This window comes from Canis lupus, chromosome 10 (assembly GCF_011100685.1).
Source record: "Canis lupus familiaris isolate Mischka breed German Shepherd chromosome 10, alternate assembly UU_Cfam_GSD_1.0, whole genome shotgun sequence".
Taxonomy (NCBI): domain Eukaryota; kingdom Metazoa; phylum Chordata; class Mammalia; order Carnivora; family Canidae; genus Canis; species Canis lupus.
This window is the reverse complement of record NC_049231.1, coordinates 28,719,938-28,738,662: the sequence shown is the minus strand read 5'-3', so window position 1 is coordinate 28,738,662 and position 18,725 is coordinate 28,719,938. Positions and strand designations below refer to the sequence as shown.

General features: G+C 51.4%; 1 long non-coding RNA gene across 1 annotated transcript in view; it reads left to right on the top strand.

Annotated features, from left to right (window-relative positions):
- Positions 1-17,210, top strand: part of LOC111097658 — a 29,263-nt gene extending 12,053 nt beyond the window's left edge. The window contains exon 2 of the long non-coding RNA XR_005365170.1: positions 16,707-17,210. This is a non-coding gene — a long non-coding RNA (uncharacterized LOC111097658). The remainder of the gene's footprint in view (positions 1-16,706) is intronic.
- Positions 17,211-18,725: the final 1,515 nt, after the last annotated feature.

Genomic DNA, 18,725 nt, shown 5'->3' with positions numbered 1-18,725 from the left:
GAGCAACATTCAAGGCAAAAGTGAGCTAACATGAAAATGGGTACAGGGTAGACAACTCTAACTAGAGAAAGCCGCAGAGATGTTGAGACTCTTGGAGACATTTAAAGCAAAAGGAGAGAATCATTGGTTTTTCCCACCCCTGTTTATTGAACAACTACTGTATGCTGGGCCTTATTCTAGGTCTGGGGATTTAGTGGTAGCCAAGGCCAAGACAAAAGTTTGGTTTCTGGGGTGTGACAGTGGTGTTGTGCTCCTTATTTTTCAGTGTGATGATGATATTGTGGTTATAAAAAGAGTCCCTGTATTTTAGAGATACATACTGAAATATTTCCAGATAAAATTATATGAAGTCTGGAATCTGTTTCTAAATAAGCTAAGAGTGGGAGAAGTGAATGAAAGTACAGCTCAAACAAGGCTGAATTGATCATTATGGAAGCTTAGTGACGGTTTCATAGGGCTTAATGGCTTCATTGCATAATATTTATTATGCCACTCTCCCTACTTTTATCTATGTTTGAAATATTCCATAATAAAAAAGTTTTTAAAATGCATACAGAGCTTATTATGTTTCAGGCATTATTCTAATTGCCTTACATCCATTAATTCATCAAGTCCTCAAAAAAGCCCTGTCTTCGTCAGCTGGGGCTGCTATAACAAAATGCAGGAGGGCCAAAATTAAGGTGCTGGTGGACTCGGTTCCTGGTGAGAGTGCTCTTCCTGGCTTGCAGACGGATACCTTCTTGCTGTGTCCTCACAATGCAGAGAGAGAGCAAGTGAGCAAGCTCTCTGATGTCTTCTTATAAGGGCGGTGAGTCCCTCATGAGAGCTCCTTCCACAGATCCCACCTCCGAATACTGTCACATTGGGGGTTAGGACTTCACACAAATTTAGAGGTGGTGGTGACAGTGGGGGACACATTTCAGTCCATAGTAAGCCCTACAATGTGGATATTATCATCCAAGTTGAGAAAAACAAGTCCCCACAAGATTCAATAACTTGCCCAGGATCATTGCTGGTAGGAGCAGAACTGTCTGGCCCCAAAGCCCTGCTGTCAAGCATTGTGTTCTATTTTTTTCTTTTAAGATTTTTTTTAAGATTTATTTATTCATTTATTATTATTATTATTAATTATTCATTTATTCATTCATTCATTCATTCATGATAGATATATAGAGAGAAAGTGAGAGGCAGAGACACAGGCAGAGGGAGAAGCAGGCTCCATGCCGGGAGCCCGATGCGGGACTCGATCCTGGGACTCCAGGATCGCGCCCTGGGCCAAAGGCAGGTGCCAAACCACTGAGCCACCCAGGGATCCCCTTCTTTTAAGATTTTATTTATTTATTTGACAGATAGAGAGCACAAGCAGGTGGACCCACAGAGGCAAAGGGAGAAACAGACTCCCCACTGAGCAGGGAGCCCAATTCAGGGCTTGATCCCCAGGACCCTGGGATCATGACCTGAGCCAAAGGCAGATGCTCAACTGACTGAGCCACCCAGGCGCCCCCACTGTGTTCTACTTTTATGTCTCTTCATTCCAGTGAGCCTATAAATGAAGAGCTTTATATAAAACATATGATATAATATCTGTAATAAAATAATTTCATATAGCAGAAAGGGCTATGAAAGATTAAAAAATAGAATTGTGGGAGAGCAAGAAAGAAGACCAGCAGTGGGAAGAGGAGGGTCTAAGGCGGTCGGGGGTGGGGGTCAGGATCCTCCTTCAGCAAGTGTGGCCAGAGAAGGGTCCTCCAAGGAGCCAAGACCTGAACAAAGATGGGGAAGCCGTGTGGAGGTCTGGGAGACGTTCAAGCAGAGGACTGACAGGTGCAAAGACTCTGAGACAGAGACAAGGGGTTTGGTGGGGCTGGAACACTGTCGGTAGGGATGAAGGCGATGTAAGCAGGGTGGCAGGAGCAGATCTTACTGCAGACCGTGGTGAGGCACTTACAGGTTCAGACAGAGGAACTAAGAGATCTCAGTAGGATCAAAACGATTTATTGGATTTATTAGCCCAATGATCATTTAAATACATTTTCCTACATTTTGCTGTGCTAAATTCATCTGTAACAGAAGAATAATTTAATTCCGAAGCCAAATTAACTGCTCTTTGCCTTCTTGCGAAGTCACCCGCTTTAATTTTTTTTTTTGCATAACTTGATTCAATTTTTCCACTCTTGCCACATTTTCTCCAGCTCCTACACACTTTTTGAGGTGGTTATAACGTTATTATCTTATTATTAGTCACTACCAGGGATAATTCACTTTCCAATTGATCTATGCTGCTTATAAAATGCCAGATCTACTGGAAGCCAAGGAAGCAAGGGGTTAGTGACTCCTGAAAGTCAGTGTAAACAGAAAACTGTGCATGAGAGGCTGGGGGCCAGGCTTTGCCGATCTCTGATGAGGTGAATTTACCTGGTCGAAAAGGGCAAATGTCAGAAGAGCATCTACGTGGCAGTTTGTCATGGGCGTAGGTGGCGATAGCTGCTTGCCTCAGATTCATGTTATGTGTGCTTAATATTTCTCCTGGTTCCTGCTAGTTTGTATTTGTTCTAAGTATCCAGCAATGTCAAGTTCAGTGGATTCTGTAGATACACTGCGTCCAAGCACAATGTTTCCCTTGAAAAAAAATTGCTGGCAACACCAGGACATTTGTCCTGTAGCCTTCACACAAGCCACACATATGAGGGTCAAGTGGGAATGCGTATGTGGGGGCCAGCTGGCCCTTCTGCCATTGTGATGCGAGCCTGGAGTGTCAGTCATGGACGAGCAAGGTTTGGGGTATAGACGTTTGCTGCTTTATTGTATGCCAGGTTCACCTCTGATGTTGCAAGTTGGAAAAAAAAAGGCTGAGGACCAGATAATAGATGGACAAAAAGAAGAGGCTATAAAATAAAACTTATTCTTTGGGTAAGGGGATACCATTGAAAAGACCTTTTATTCTGAAGGAGTGTTCCTGGTCTCTCCTTTTAGGCTGTTAGCTAGTGAGGTTTGGCTGAGGTTTTTTTTTTTTTTTTTTTTTTTTTTCCTTTCTGATTCTTGATTAGTTTTTTTGTCAGGGGACAGGGGTGTGTGGAGGCCACAGAATCAAGAAGAAAGGGGCAGAAGGAAATGACAAGCCCTCATTTAAGGCTCAGTGGGGGGAATTTTTCAGGGTGCTGGAGGAAAGCATGTAGAAGGAACTGGAGAGGAGGTGAGAGAGACTGATGGGAATGGGAAGGCAGATTTTAGAAAATTCTGCTGCAGTGTGTGTGTCCCTCTGTGGTGTCGGAGACACATAATTAAGGAGCTTGAATTATCTTGAGTGTTTTGGTTGTTGGATTGATTCTTTGTTACACACCCTTGTAGACTGGATCACATGAGCTATGGCTACAGCAAAGCTCCAGGGAGCCAAGGCCTGGATGCTCCGGGAGGCTGCTCGGGGTGGATGGCAGATTGGCTAAAGATTTGGTGAAAGTTCATGTCAAAGAAGACAACTTAGACGTTAGACATTTGTCTTTTGGTTTTAGGTGCTACATAAAAGAAGAAAAAAGAAGCCAAAAGAAATAAATAGCTCTGGATAGAGAATCAAGAGACCTATATATCTGTCTTTGCTAATTCATTAGATGGTCCTTTCCTTCATTCCGTAGATCTCTGAGTGATCAGTTCTACATGCCAGGCTGGAGCTGGGGGGAGGGTGCATATAAAGATACATTGTTCATCTTTCTGGGAATTTTGTGTTGTGTGCTGAAGGGTGGTGGGAGCTTATAGAGAGGCAACGGAAGGAAGGGAATTTTAGGCAGAGGGAACAGCATGTGCAAAGACATGAAGTTAAGTTTAAAATGGCAAGTCTTCCAGAAGCAGTGAGCAGTTTGTTAAATGAACCTCAAATCTAGAGTCCCTGTTGTTGGGAGAATATACGATTGATTTCCTAATTGTTGGCATTAAGGATGTTTCCGTTTTTCATGATTATAAAGAATGCTGAGGCGAACATCCTAATACATAAAATGGTTTCTGAATTTTGCTGTACATTAGATTCCTACGAGTAAGAATCACAGTGAGTTTCAGTGGGAGAGTAACCCGGTGGGTCTTGCCCTGTGACTTTGTCCAGGTCGTCGGCCCTTCTGGGTTTCCATTTCCCTGTCTCAGAACACGGATCCCAGGAATGAAAAGACCTTCCTAGCTCTCACACGCAGACACCTGGTGGCATCTTCAAACTGTGCTTTGTCCGGGACTTGCGAGAGATCTGGATTCCTGCCGCCTGAGACAATTATTCATTATTTCATCTCAAGCATGTCACATCCCTCCTGTGTGCCTCGATTTCTCTACTGGCTCAGCAAAGATCCTATAAAAGGCTTTGGGGGCCCCAAAGTGGTGTTCATGAAGCTTCTTTAATGAAAGAATTCTATAGTCCAGAGCACAGAGCTTCCTTCCACACCAATCCTTGTATGCAGCCTCCTCCTTCTCTTGCTCTCCTGTCCCCTGGCCCATTGACCCCCTTCCTCCTCCTCAGGGGGCTGGAGGAGGATGCACCCTGGGAATGACATCCTTTCTGAGGGTGGCCACTAGCTTTATCCATGTTCAGCAGCTATTCGTCACCACCAAGGCGCCGATATGCCCTGAGCTCCTCTTTCTGGAACCCGTTCTCCAGAGACTGCACCCCTCCTCTGGGGGGGTGGTTCCTGAAGCTCTAATAAGGGCCAAACTCACTTCTTTTTTTTTTTTTAAGATTTTATTTATTTATTTGAGAAAGAGAGCGTGTGTGTGTGTGTGTGGGTGAGAGAGAGAGAGAGAGAGAGAGAGAAAGAGAAAGAGAAAGAGGAGAAAGAGAAAGAGAAAGAGAAAGAGAAAGAGAAAGAGAAAGAGAAAGAGAAAGACTGCACATGAGCAGGGGGAGGGGCAGAGGGAGAAGCAGGCTCCCCATGGAGCAGGGAGCCTGATGCAGGACTTGATCCCAGGACTCTGGGATCATGACCAGAGCTGAAGGCAGATGTTTAACCACCTGGGCCACCCAGGTACCCCCAAAACTTACTTCTTTCATGTGTCTTCAGTCTTGGGATTGGCCCACCACCGTCAGACCGGTCTGGAGGTGTTATCTTCTGTCTGCGCTGAACATACACCAACCAAGTAGTCATTTATTCTCTGGGTTTGTTTGGTTAATGAGCCTTGGGAACTTACTCTTCAAGATTCCCAGCCCTTGCCTGGGTAGCTCAGTGGTTGAGCATTAGCCTTTGGCTCAGGTTATGATCCTAGGGTCTTGGGGTCGAACCTCACATTGGGCTCTTCGCAGGGAGCCTGTTTCTCCCTCTGCCTATGTCTCTGCTTCTCTCTGTGTGTCTCTCATGAATAAATAAATAAAATCTTAAAGAAGAAAAAAAAAAGATTCCCAGCCCCTCCTCTGTGTTCTATGAACCAGATGATCTGGGCTTACATTTTTGCTCTGTCATTGAATAGCTTTGTGAACACATGTGAGTACCTCTGCCTCAGATTTTTCAGATGTAACGTGGGAACTTAAAGTAGAACTTCTAGCCTTAGTTATTGTGCATCAAAGCACTCCCAAACTCAGTGACATCAGCTACAACCATGGTCACTTCACTCATGCACCTGTGGGGTAGGCGGGCTTCAGTTTTGCTCCTGTGAGGGGCTTTCTGAGGGCTGAGCTCCGAGCTGTGGATTAACCACAGGTCTCTATTTATCTTTCATGCTCTTTGTATCAGTGGCCACCTGGGGTCATGTTTTCCCGGCAGAAGACAGGAGTGTAGGAAGGTGAGGCCAACTATGTCAGCACATCATCAAGTCCCTACTGAGTCACATCTGCTAGTATCCAATTGGCCAAAGCAGGTCAGTGGGGCAGGGACCTGTACTCCCTCCATGGAAGGCTGCTGGTGGTTAGTATTTGTTGAATAATAGTTTTATCAGATTAGGGGCACCTGGGTGGCTCAGCGGTTGAGCATCTGCCTTCAGCTCAGGTCGTGATCCCGGGGTCCTGGGATCAAGTCCTGTATCAGGCTCCCTGCATGGAGCCTGCTTTTCCCTCTGCCTATGTCTCTGCCTCTCTGTGTCTCTCATGAATAAATAAATGAAGTCTACAAAAATTAATTTATCAGATAATGATATGGTTTGCTGTGAAGGTTAAATAAGATAATAACTTGGGGGTCCCTGGGTGGTTCAGCGGTTTAGTGCCTGCCTTCGCCCCAGGGCGTGATCCTGGAGTCCTAGGATCGAGTCCCGCATCAGGCTCCCTACATGGAGCCTGCTTCTCCCTCTGCCTGTGTCTCTGCTTCTCTCTCTCTGTATCTCTCATGAATAAATAAATAAAATAAAATAAAAGTAACTTTTAAGTGCTTAAAATAATACTTGGCACTTATGGTCTCAGTGACAAATACACTGTAGTGAATATTAATACTAGGAACAATATTAATATTGGCATTTGATTAGGATATGAAGCTACTCTTCAAAATACACATTCACACTACAGTGTAAATGTCTGATAAGACAGCGTGACACAGACCTCAAATGTTTATCTCGGACAGCTGATGTTGAAGCCCAAGGGGTGAATGCCTAAACATGGGCTTTTTAAGAATCAGTAAGATCTAGCAGCTGAGAAAAAGGGTTCTGGAATTAGTCAAAAGTGGGTCATAATTCCAGCTCTGCCACTTTTTTATTGAGTGATCATGGGCTTGTTTCTTACCTTCTTTTTGTTGTTGTTGTTTGGCTTTGTTTAAATGGTGGTTGAAATATTTTTTTTAAGTTTATTTATTTAAGTAATCCCTACACCCAACGTGGGGCTCGAACGAGCAACCCTGAGATCAAGAGTCGCGCGCTCTTCAGACTGAGCCAGCCGGACGGTCCTGGTTTCTTGTCTTCTCAGTGACTCACAGAACTGCTGGGCAAACAGGACACGGTACTGTAAGTAAAGCATGCGGTCAAGGGCCTGGAACACAGTGAGGTCCAGAAACGCCCATGATGAGAAAGGTCTGGAGTAGAGGAGAGGGGAAGAGAAAGAAAATCTCCCATGGAGCCCTGACCCCTCCCAGCCGGTGGGCGCTGCTTCCCCCCAACAAACATTCATTAAGTACCTACTATGTGCCAGGTGCTCCTCTGTCCGGTCCGTGCATTCCCACAGTTCACTTCCTCCTGGTAAATTCCATGGAATATTAGTTCCACCTGAGGCCTGAGGCCTGTGACCGCAGACTCCCTCCTGCTGAAGTGTCCGGGGCTTCCTCCACCTGACCTGAGCACACATCTTCCTCTCCATCCACTGCCACCGCCTGCTGGAGGCGTGTCCCCACCTTACTGGCTGATATGGCTTCAGTCCTGGTCTCCAGCCACCCCCCCACTCCGCCCCCCCGCCAAGGGAAGCAGAGCTGGCTTTTCAAAATTCATGTCCTTTGAGCCACATCCTGTCCCCTGACACACATAGTGTGGGGACCTCCTCTCTCCTTTGCCTTGCCCGTTCTGTTCCCCTCCCAGGACTCTATCCCTCTAGGGAGACTCCTGCTGTCCGGGTCTGGGATGGGAGCCCCTTTCTGGATCCTCTTGGCCTCTGCAGCCACCCTCTCTCCTGCCTAACGGTACTGCCTGGCACCCACATGCTTTGGACTGTCTTCTTCCCAGCATCTTCTGGGGGCCTTGGAGTGGGGACCACCTGTGGCCAGATGGTGGGGATTTGTGACTGTGGGCATCTCTCTGAGCCTCAGCATCCTGCTCAGTGGAATAGGAATCATGACCATAGCAGCTCGCAGGATGCCACGCGCAGGGTGGCTGTTGCTCTCCATTCCCTGTGCCCCTCCCTGGTGGGGTGTTGACAGAATGTAATGGAAGGAGCTCAGACCTAGAGCCTGGGTTCAAATCTCAGTTGTGAGACAAAGAGCAAGAGGACTGTACACCTTAAAACCTAAACTTCCCTCTCTGCCATATGGGATGATTCTGTTTCCCTTTTATTGGGCTGAACTGAGGATGACCAGAGGCTATGCACATACAAAGAACCAATAGAGAGAAGGTGTTTAATAGTTTTTTGTTTTTTGTCTTTTTGTTTGTTTGTTTGTTTTTAACCATTACAAGGCCTTGCATTCGATCAGCCCCACAGACCTGGGGCCTGTGGCTCATTGGGTTCCCTGAAAGCCAGAATGGGAAGGCCCCTTGGAGGACAGATGAGTCTACAGCCTCATTTACAGATGAGGAAACCCTCTTTTTGCTTCCCGTGTATCCTGAGCACAGCGTGAGGGTCACCTGCCTGAGGATGCAGGAGTCCAGGTTGTACCTGGCTGGTCTAGTGCGATTTGGTGTGGCTGCATCCTTCAGGGTCTTAGGCCCTCTCCACATGGCTAGGCGTGGTGGTGGCAGGAGATGGAGAGATGCCACATTCCCTAGGCCCTCCTCTGGCCTGGGTGCGGGTGCTGTGCTCCAGGCTCCCTGTACTGGCTAGCAGGTAAGAGGGCCGGTGTGAATCCTGGGATCACCACACCCCAGCTATGGGACCTTGGCAAGGTACCCTGACTTACCACATCTCAGTTTGCTCCTCTGTCAATGGAGGGATGATGGAGCAGTGGTGTTGCATGGATAGAAGGAGATAAAGCCCATAAGGCACTTAGCAGGGTGAAAGGCAATCACAGTCATCATTATTATCCTATTTATTACCAACCCTTAAAATTGGGGACCCAAGGGGGCCGGAAGACACACTCCCTGGTGTCTTTGGCCTCCAGGAGGGAAAAGTTCTATTACCATTTTGTCTCATGCTCCCAGGCCCAGTGGCTTGTCCACGCTCGGGGGCATTCTTTTAAAGTTGTGAAAGGCACAACCCAGCAGCTCCCTGGTGTTTGCAAAACCACTAGTGCCCGGCACGGGTGTAGCATTTCATAGCCCACAAAGCCCTTTATCCTGCGCAGTGCATCTCTGCCCCTCTCACACCTCTGGCAAAGCTTTACAGCTGATCCATCACCAAGTGTCTGCCGGGGATCAGGGGATCACAGTTGGGCCTGAGATCCTGTCTCTGGGGTGGCCCGAGGGGAGAGGCTCCCCCAGGAGTGAGGAGAGAGAGGTCCGATTCCGACTCTGCCCTGGGTGCCCCGGGTGTGCCGGCCCGGCCTCCCGGCCCCTCCCTCTGCCTCCCGCAGAAGATGGAGCCTTCCTGAATGAGGCTCGGGAACGCTGCCACCGGTCAATGAGCTAATGTTGAAATCGGAAACTCAAGGGCTGGTAGCAGAGGCAAAAAAAAAAAAAAAAGACAAGCTTTGATTCACGGGCCGGAGGATCAGTGAATGGGGAAGACAGCCTGCGGTAACAGAGGAAAAGCCTGAGTGGCACATCCTTCTAGCAGAGTCCCTCCCAGGGAGAGGAAGGTCAGGCTGGCGGAGGCCTTGTCAGCAACCGAGCCTGACGGGGGAGGCGTGGGAGCACTGCACTCTGAGCAGCCCCGCGAGCCTCAGCTCTGAACAGGGCAGGGTGGGGGGTGGCTGGACTGCCTGTCCCAGGGCTCCCCCAAACGGGGTGTGTAAAGTTGGCTGGTAGGAGCTAGGCGCAAAATAGGGGCTTGCTTGCAAAATGAAAACACCCAGAGACTTCTTCTATTAGGGCAGAGCGGAGAGGGCGTCCTGTCTCTTTAGAAGACGGGGATGAGATCTCTGGGCTGCCTCCACTAGTCTTGACTGAACGAACAAGGTCATTTTTTACACCATCAGATCTGGTTCCTAGTGGGGGGTAAGCAGCTGGGGGGCGCGGAAACATTTAGAAAGGGAATGACACATCTAAGGGGGGCTTTCCCATCCAGGCTCTTCCATCTGCTCTTCATCCAGCGTCACCGAGCTGGGTGTTGTAATCACAGTCCAGGTGAGGACTAGGGGACAGAGAGGGGCAGCGATTTGTCCCAGGTCACACAGCTGGTAAACGGCAGTAGTGGGCCTCCAATCCCCAGCTCCTTCTCACACTTCGTCTTAACTTGGGAGGAGATGGAGATGCCGGATGGGCAGCGGGGACAATGTTACAGCATAAGGAGCATATTATTGTACCTTGACTAGTTCCAGAAGCTTCCTCAGCCCCTTCATACTGGTGAACTTTTCTGCAAACGTGCCTTTTGGCATGAAGGCAGCGAAGCTGCAACAAGAAAGCCTCCAGCTCCTTAAATTTTGGTTTACACATCAGTTTCCTAAATTAATGGGGACTTCCTCTGTGTGCTGGGAGGGCGGCAAGAAAACTTCCCGGTCCTAAATGGGGCAACGATGGTAATTAATGAAGCCGTTTTACACGAAGGGCCTCTGCTGTCGAGGTAAACAGGAAAAGGTGATAATGTATTTTACTTTCTCTAGTAACTGCTTCCACTGTGCTCTCTTGAACTTTGTCTTTCTGGCTGGCTTCCTTCAGGACACTTCAGGCCCATTCCAGGCGTTCCCCATCACTTTTGGTCATTAAAAAGAATAATTTCATTTTGATTGTTAACACTCAACCTGCTTCATTAAAAAAAAAAAAAAAGATTTTATTTTTTTATTCATGAGAAACCCAGAGACAGAAGGAGAGGCAGAGACACAGGCAGAGGGAGAAGCAGGCTCCCTATGGGGAGCCCGATGTGGGACTCAATCCCAGGGACCCTGGGATCACAACCTGAGCTGAAGTCAGACGCTCAACCGCTGAGCCACCCAGGCGTCCCAAACTGGTTCATTTTCAACTGCCGATCTCACTCGAATTGTGGAGCTCCCCACTGGGGCTGTGTGTGTGTGTACATGTTGTGTGCATGAGCGTGTGTGCATGCCCGTGTACATGTTCACATGTGCACGCATGGTTGCATGAGCATACAAGTGTGCACACACGTGCACGTGCTTCGGTGTGTGCATCTTCTGGAGTCCAGGAGAAAGCTGGCTCCTCCTGTGACTGCCCCCTGCAGGTGGATTGGGCCCATCTGGTGGTTCAGACCCGCCGCCCTCTCTGCAGACAGGCCTGTGTCAGAGGTGGTGAGTTTGCTGCACCTCTGCCCCATGGTTTTGCCTGTATTTCTGTCCAACACACACCGTGGGTGCTGGCACCCTCTGGATACGGTAGCGGCTGGCACCCCTGGGAGGCTGGAGCCTGAGGGCAGCCTCTCTCCAGAGGAGGTGCTGGTTGGATGCGGCTCAGGCTCAAACTCTACCTCCTTCCTTTAGTGCTCACGGGCAGGTAGGGGTGCGCTCACAGCTCTGACTCCGAGGGGCCCCGATCTTGCAGGTTGGCTCACAGCTTCAGCTCCCAGGGTCCCTCCCTGATCTTGGCAGTGGGCCAGGATGTTGACTTAAGCCCTGAGTTTCTACTTTCATGTCTGCTGGTGCCATGGGAAACCCACGGGTCCTTGCCACACCGAGCAGTGGGCTTCCTCCTCTCTGTCCCGCTATCTCCCTGTCCCCTTCACACACCCCGGAAATCTCCCTGACTCAGGGGGGCGGGCAGGGGAGGTTGTACAGGGCATCCCAGGTCTCACAGGGGGGCGGCCGGATGCACATCCTGCACCCCTCCCCACACTCACCTCTAGCATGTCTCAGGGGGTAAACGCTGTCTCAGGGGGTAAACGCCGTCCCCCAGGTTGGTGTGTCCCACCCCGGGGCTGGGGGAGGTCCTAGGATGCAAGGAGTCAGACCTCCTTTGAGCTGGTCCTGGAGAATTCGGTCGCTTTGTTCTCTGCAGTGAACCTCTGGAGTCCCCTTCAGAGGGAGGGCACAGCCTCCTGTTACATGAGGTCCTAGGCCACGCTGGGCGCTGCCGGGGACTTCATAAGTGTGTCTGGTGATGCTTCTCATGACCCTCAGAGCGCGTTTTGTCATCCCTGTTTTATGGGTAAGGAAACCGAGGCTCATACAGCATGTGGCAGGACCTGAACAGGAACGTGAATCCAGGTCTGCCTGTCTTCTGAGCCCAAGGCCCTGGGTGTGGGTTGTTGGCGGCCACCCAGTGATTGATCCCTCCTTCTCTGGTCTTTGGGACAATGATCTCTTCCCCGTTGGGTACAGTCTTGGGGGCACCATCGATTCAGGCAGCCTGCCCTTTCTTAGACACCTGACCTAAACTTGACTTACTGCACCTTTGGTCTGGGACAGAGACAGACGCACAGGGACAAACATCCCCCTTCCCGCGGAAAGCCACAGAGATGGAGAGCGCACTCCCATGTCGGGCTTCCCAGGCTGTGGAGCTGCTGCTGTCTGGCCCACACGGAGCCCCCAGTTTTCTGGCTCCCCCATGGCTTCGGCAAGCTAGCCAAGTCTTCCCTCTACCCCCCACTCTGCCCGCTGGACACAGCTGGTTTCTGTCATTAAAAAAGTCCCATCTAGGGCAGCCCGGGTGGCTCAGTGGTTTAGCCCCGCCTTCAGCCCAGGGCGTGATCCTGGAGACCCAGGATCGATGGAGTCCCCCGTCGTGCTCCCTGCGTGGAGCCTGCTTCTCCCTCTGCCTGTGTCTCTCCCTCTCTCTCTCTCTCTCTGTCTCTCATGAATAAATAAATAAAATCTTAAAAAAAAAAAAAGTCCCGTCTGGTACCCTAAATGCGGTGTCGGGGCTCCCACTCTTTGCCTGATGGGAACCCCTCTACGATCCAAGAAGCCCTCAGGACAGGGCCTGGCACCCAACAAGTGACTGTTGCCGTTAATATTCTCATTCTCCTCTTGGGCTTCAGTTCACATCAGGGGCCAGGTGGGGTGCGCGGCCACATCTGCCCTCCTGGGCCTCGGAGCTGTCAGGGATCCTCACGCAGACCGAGCTGACCGGCCTTGGCTCAACTCCCTCCTTCACCCCACATCTAACCCATTAGGAAATCCTACAGTCACAATTGATCACTTCTCTCTGCTTTCGTCCTGGTTTGAACCGCCATCCTCTGGTGCTTGGATCATCCCATTGGCTTCCTAATTGGTCTTCCTGCTGTGATCCCAGCTCTACCTCCATCCGTTCCCACTGCAACAACTGAAATGATCCTTTTAAGATGTAAGTCAGGCCGGGTCACCTCTCTGCCTGAGCCTCGGCTCAGCCACCAACACTGGTTCCCTTGCCATCGCCCTGCACACCAGGCACACTCCTGCCTCAGGACCCTTGCCTTGGCCACTCCCTCTTACCCTGGATGCACACATTGCTCACTCCCTCCCCTCCTTTGAGTCTCTGCTCTACAGGATCCTTCCTCCCTGACCACCTAAGATTGCATCACCCACACCCACACCCAAAACTCCTGAGCCCCTCACCCTGTCCTACTTTTTTTGTTGGTTCCATAAATGCATTGCCTGCTGTCTATTGTCTGACTCCTGCTACTGGCGTGTTGGCTCCCAGGGCTGAAGCTCTTTGCCTGTGCTGCTCACCCCCATGCCACAGGCTTCGGGGACCCCGCCTGCACATAGTGGACACTCTGTGAATGGGTTCCTTATAGCTTCCCTCTGCTCCTCGACCTTCTCCCTGAAATTGGGGATCAGGAGAGCATCGGTTCATCCACTGCACTAGGTATTGTTAAAATCCCCAGGAAACCAAGTGATCCTGCCAAGTCAGTTGCAGACCCAGTGCCTGCCCTCACTTCTAAGGCTCACTCCAATCTTGTTCTCACCTTTAGGCTCTATCCTTGTTAAAGTCCTCGCAGGGCCCTGTGCTATCATACCTCAGGGCCTTTGCATGTGCTGTGCCTCTTCCACCCGGTTGGACTTCCAGGTGTCATCCACAGCCCTGGTTAGGTATTGCCTCTTCCCTGAGGTCCTCCGTGATACTCCCACCCTCCAAAGTCCTGAGAGACTCCTTCCTTCCTGAGTGACTTCTGTATCTCGTGTGGGTTTCTCCGTGTTTGGGTTCCCTGCCTCACGGGAACTCATCGTCAAGCCTGCTGCACCATCAGACCATGAGCTCCCTGAAGGCTGGGCTCTGCGTCCCGAGCTGGCCCAGAACCTGGCACACAGCAACTGCCTCGCCAGTGTTTGTTTGTTGGAGCAAATCTGACATGAGCCGGGAGAGAACAAAGACTGTTCGAAGACCCTTTCAAGGTCACTGGCTGGCAGGGAATGAACAATGTCTTATTATTTGATCATTTATTTATACTCTATTTTCAACTAGGATTTGAGGCAGCCTGAGATGAAAGACACAGATACGACAAAAACAAAGCCCTGTGCCTCACACGCTTCCCTCTCTTCCTCAACTGACTCTCCCTCCCTGGCCTATAAACACTCCCCAGCCTCTCTCCTCTTAACCAAAGCACCCCAGCACTCTGCGGTTCTCCGCACCCCTGCAGCTGGGCCTGCGACACCTGTCCCCCTCATCCCATCCGCTCGGCTGTCAGGGGAGCAGCTCCCAGGGAGGGCAGCAGCCCCCCTGTCACTGAGCGCTGTGGACACTTGCAGACCTAGGCCACCAGACCTCTTGACAGGCCCCCACTTCTCCAACCCCTTGCTCCCCTTGGCTTACGTGCTGCCATACTCTGGAAGTTTCGTGCTTGGCCCCCTGGTGGACGGCCTTCCTCTGCCCATCCTATAAACACCCGCGCCCCAGGCCCCCCTCCGCTCACCCTACACACTTTGCGTGAGCAGCTCTCTGTTCCAACGACTACGCCGAGTTAGGGATTAGTTAGGGTCGTTCTACACCCGCACCTCGGTGGCTGAGCACAGGGCTTCTGTCTCACTTACATGAAGTCCCTTAGGCAGCAAAGGGAGGGAGGAGGCCCCCTGCTCCCCTGCCCCTGCCCCAGCTCTGTGCTGTGGGAGGAATGTGCCTCCAGACGAGGGCAAGTGGAAGAGGGTGTGTCGTGGACGAGAGTGTGGCGTGGAGCACAGAGCGAGGCGGGTGGCCCAGAGTCCCCTACTCAGCCCATCCACGCGGCGGCCCCGCTGCCGGGGACAGTCACCTATCTCTCTGAGCGTCCTTTCTCTCTGGCCGGAGAGGAAAGTGCCGCTCACCTTTAGGCAGTTCTGAGGCCCTGTGAGAGCAGGGACTCATCATGTGCTGATTCTTGGGCCCAGGAGGGACCTGCCAGTTTGCTGAACCCGGGAGTGAGGCCTGAGGTCAGAAGAAGGATTCAGGAACCAGCCCTCAGAGGCTTGCTGTTGGGGACGGTGCAGGGACATCCTGGCCAGAGGGCCACTGTGTGCCCGGCTGCCCCTCTATAAATTCGTGGCAGTGTGGGAACTCACCCCGAGGATGGACTCAGCCTCCCGGACCATGCTCGGAGCCTGTCCTGGATGTGCGGCCTGGCTGATTGTCAAATCCATCACCCTCGGTCAATGGTATGACAGGGGGCATATGTCACTGGCTCTTGAAGCCAGACAGGCTGGACTCTCTGTCCTCTTTAAGGAAAAGGGAGCTGACATTGATTGAGCACCTACTGGGTGCCAGGCATTCTTCTAAGTGTCTACATCCGCACTCATTGAATTTTCACCACAGCCCTAGAAGGAGGGGCAGCTCAGCACCCCCATTCATAGGCCTTGGGATGCTGGGCATTTGGAAATTTCAGTAAAATCACAAGTGATGAGGAGGCTGCCCATAGATCAAGTGTTGCCAGGGTGAAGTGGCTGATGTTTGAGCTCTCACCCGACCCACATCTTTGACCCTATTAGGCCCATAAGCCAGAAAACAAGAGCCCTGGGCTGGGGATGGGAACACCTGGGCTTGCAACCTAGAGCCCAGCACTGACCAGATGAGCCACGTTGAAAAAAAACACTTCTACCTCTTAAAGCCTCAGTTTTCTCATCTGTCAAATGGGCACGATTATGCTTAGATGTTTCTTAGGGGCTTCTGTTTACTCCAGCTCCTTCCTCTGCAGCCTCTTCTCTGCATAGCAGCTAGAGGGATTCATTTCAGTTCATGTCACATCCTTGCTTAAAATCTTTAAATGGGTTCCTATGTGTTGCAGGTACCCTACATGATCTGCCTCTGCCTCTCTTGCCAGGGGTCTACCTCTTGCCCCTGCCTTTAGTGCTCTCTCACTCTTCAGCCCCTTGGCCACCTTTTAGTTCCTTCACTGCACTAGGCTCTCTCCTACCCCAGGACCTTTGCACATGCTCATCCCACTCCCTGGCACATGCTCTTCTCCCCCTCTGTACCCAGGCAACACCACTCCTCCTTCAGATTGCTGTAGACACTTCCTACTCTCAGGGATGTTCCTTTCTGCTTCTTCTATCTCATAAAAGACCTGAGATATGATATCTAAGCTTTGATTTCTTTGTTTGTACAATGGGAGTAACTGGGTTGGAAGGTTTGATGTGATCTGGTATGAAAGTGTCCAGCACAGTGAAGATATTTTAAAAATGCTGTTCCAGGGGTGCCTGGGTGGCTCAGTCAGTTAAGCGTGGGACTCCTGATTTCAGTTCAGGAGTCCTGAAATCGAGCCCCTTGTCAGGCCCCGTGCTTCGCAGGGAGTCTGCTTAAGATTCTCTCTCTTGGGGCACCTGGGTGGCTCAGCGGTTGAGCATCTGCCTTTGGCTCGGGTCCTGATCCCCGGGTCCTGGGATCAAGTCCCTCAATCAGGCTCCCTGTAGGGAGCCTGCTTCTCCCTCTGCCTTGTCTCTGCCTCTCTCTGTGTCTCTCATGAATAAATAAATAAAATCTTAAAAAAAAAAAGATTCTCTCTCTTGCTGTCTCTCTGCCCTTCCTTCTCTTTGCATGCTCATGTGCTTTCGCTCTCAAATAAATAAATAAATAAATAAATAAATAAATCTTTTAAAAATTAAAAAAAATTTAAGATAAAACTTCTATTCCGTCCCCATTTTACAAATGTCCCCACTCTCCCTGTGGGTGGTATTTCTCCCATTTTGTAGGTGAAGATGCTGAGGACCAGAGAAGGTTAGCAGGTAGCCCAAGAACAGCGACAGAGCAGGGCACGAGATGGGGTTTTTTGCACTTCATGTGACATCGGGCTGCACCGTCCACCTGCCAGCGGTTGGGAGCAGTTCCGGGATCCTCTGCGCAGGAACCAACCGTGCCCAGAGAAGGCCCTCTGCGCTCACAGGCCCCCCCGAGGAGAAGCAAGGAGGAGCCTCTCCTACCCTAGCCCTCTGGTCTGAGAAGAGCCACCAGCACGTCTGCCTCTCCTGCCCTGTCCCAAGTCTCCTCCTCACAGCTTCCCTCTGCAGAGCCAGCCCCAGGTGACCAGCTCTCCTCTCCTGGGGACCACAGGGCCCTGCTCCGCAACCGACCTACATTCCTCTCAAGTGCTATTCGCCGCCGCATTAGTCCCCTCCCAGCCAGCGCACACCCCCACCCCTGCACAAACACCTCCATCCACCCAAGGACGTGGTAAAAATAAAATGATCACAACCTGGCCCGCTGGGAACCTTGGCTTTACACTGTGTCCTGCTCCGAGGGGGAGGCATTCACAATCTGGTTCGCAATAGAGGAGGAGGGAGCAGACGCAGGCCCCCCCACCCAGAGGAGAGGCAGGGCAGGTACTCACAAGCTTCCTGGGGCGCAGGAATGGGGCAGACAGGGCACGAAGACAGGGAGGAAGGGCAAGAGGAAGGGAAGTCACCAAAGTGGGTGAGAAGAAGCTACGGGGACCCCTGGGGTGAACAGAACCAGTGGAGCCTCAGAAAGGGTGCTGAGTGGGTGGAAGCAGAGGAGAGAAGGGTCCTGGAAGAAAACCTGTGGAAGGGGATGATTGGGTGAAGAGGGCAGAAGACAGGCAAGTGGCCAAAGCTGAGCACTCAGGGCAGGGGACCCAGCTTCTGTGGGAAATAGAGACTGAGGGCATGAGACAGTCCAAGAGGAGAGCGGCCTAAAGGCTGCAGGTCCCAGGACAGGCCCGGCTGGCAAGACAGGAAGCAAGTTCAGGCCGGTGGGAGCAGCTGGGGCCTGGGGGACCCAGTCGACCAGCCTCGGGGGCTGCATGGGCTGTAGCCCCAGAGCTGGCAGGTGCAGCCTGCAGAGCTGGCTCCCAAGGAGTGTTCTAGGGCTCCACCTGCCTGCTGTACCCCTGACGCCCCAGGTGGCGGTCCAGGGAGGCCTGCTGCCCTCAGAAGGCCTCGGTGGCTTGAGAACATCTCTGAGGCACTTTGAGGTCTTGACAGAAGGCTTTCCAGTCACACCTTGGATTCACCTTTAAGCTGTTTCCCTGAGAGTGACCAGGCTTAGCCTGGACCACATTTCCTCCTGTGGATAGATTTCGAGAAGAGTCTTCAAGCCCAGCAAGGCCTGGCTCTGTTACAGTTTAATAGTCTGTTCTTTGGCTTCTTTTACTGACAGAGACAGGATTTGTACCCAGGACCCTGGTCTCCAAGCCTGCGCTCTTGCTGAGAGACACCGTTGCCTCTGGTTACAGTGGAGCAAGTGGGGATTTGAGGAAGCCTTGAAGGAAGGTGGGGAGCTGAAGCAGGAGGGGGAAGGGAGGGCTTCCAGGCAGGTCCGCTGCATGGACAAGACCACGGAAATGCACGTGGTGGGGGGCACAGAGAGGCATCAAGAGTGCTGGACCTTTTGATCGCTCTCTCCTGTGCCGTAGCCGTCATAGATCGGCTCCTACCTCCTCATCCCCCAACGGCACCCTTTCTGTCCCCTTCTATATCTTCCACACTCCGTTCCACCTGTCAGCTGGCCGCTCACAGAGGTCCCGCCTTCCCCAAGAATGCCCCTCCTCGTCCCGCCCCCCTGGATGGTGCCTTACATACCCTCTAGGTGCCGCCGCCTCCAGGAAGCCTTCCGTCCTAGTTAAGATATGCTAACTGTTATAAAAACATCCAGCACCACGGCAGCTTGGCAGGCAAGAGTTTATTTCTCACTTGGAGCACAGTTGAGTGAAAATCGGCTGGGATGAGATGGGCGGGCTCTGCTCCAGAGTTAAT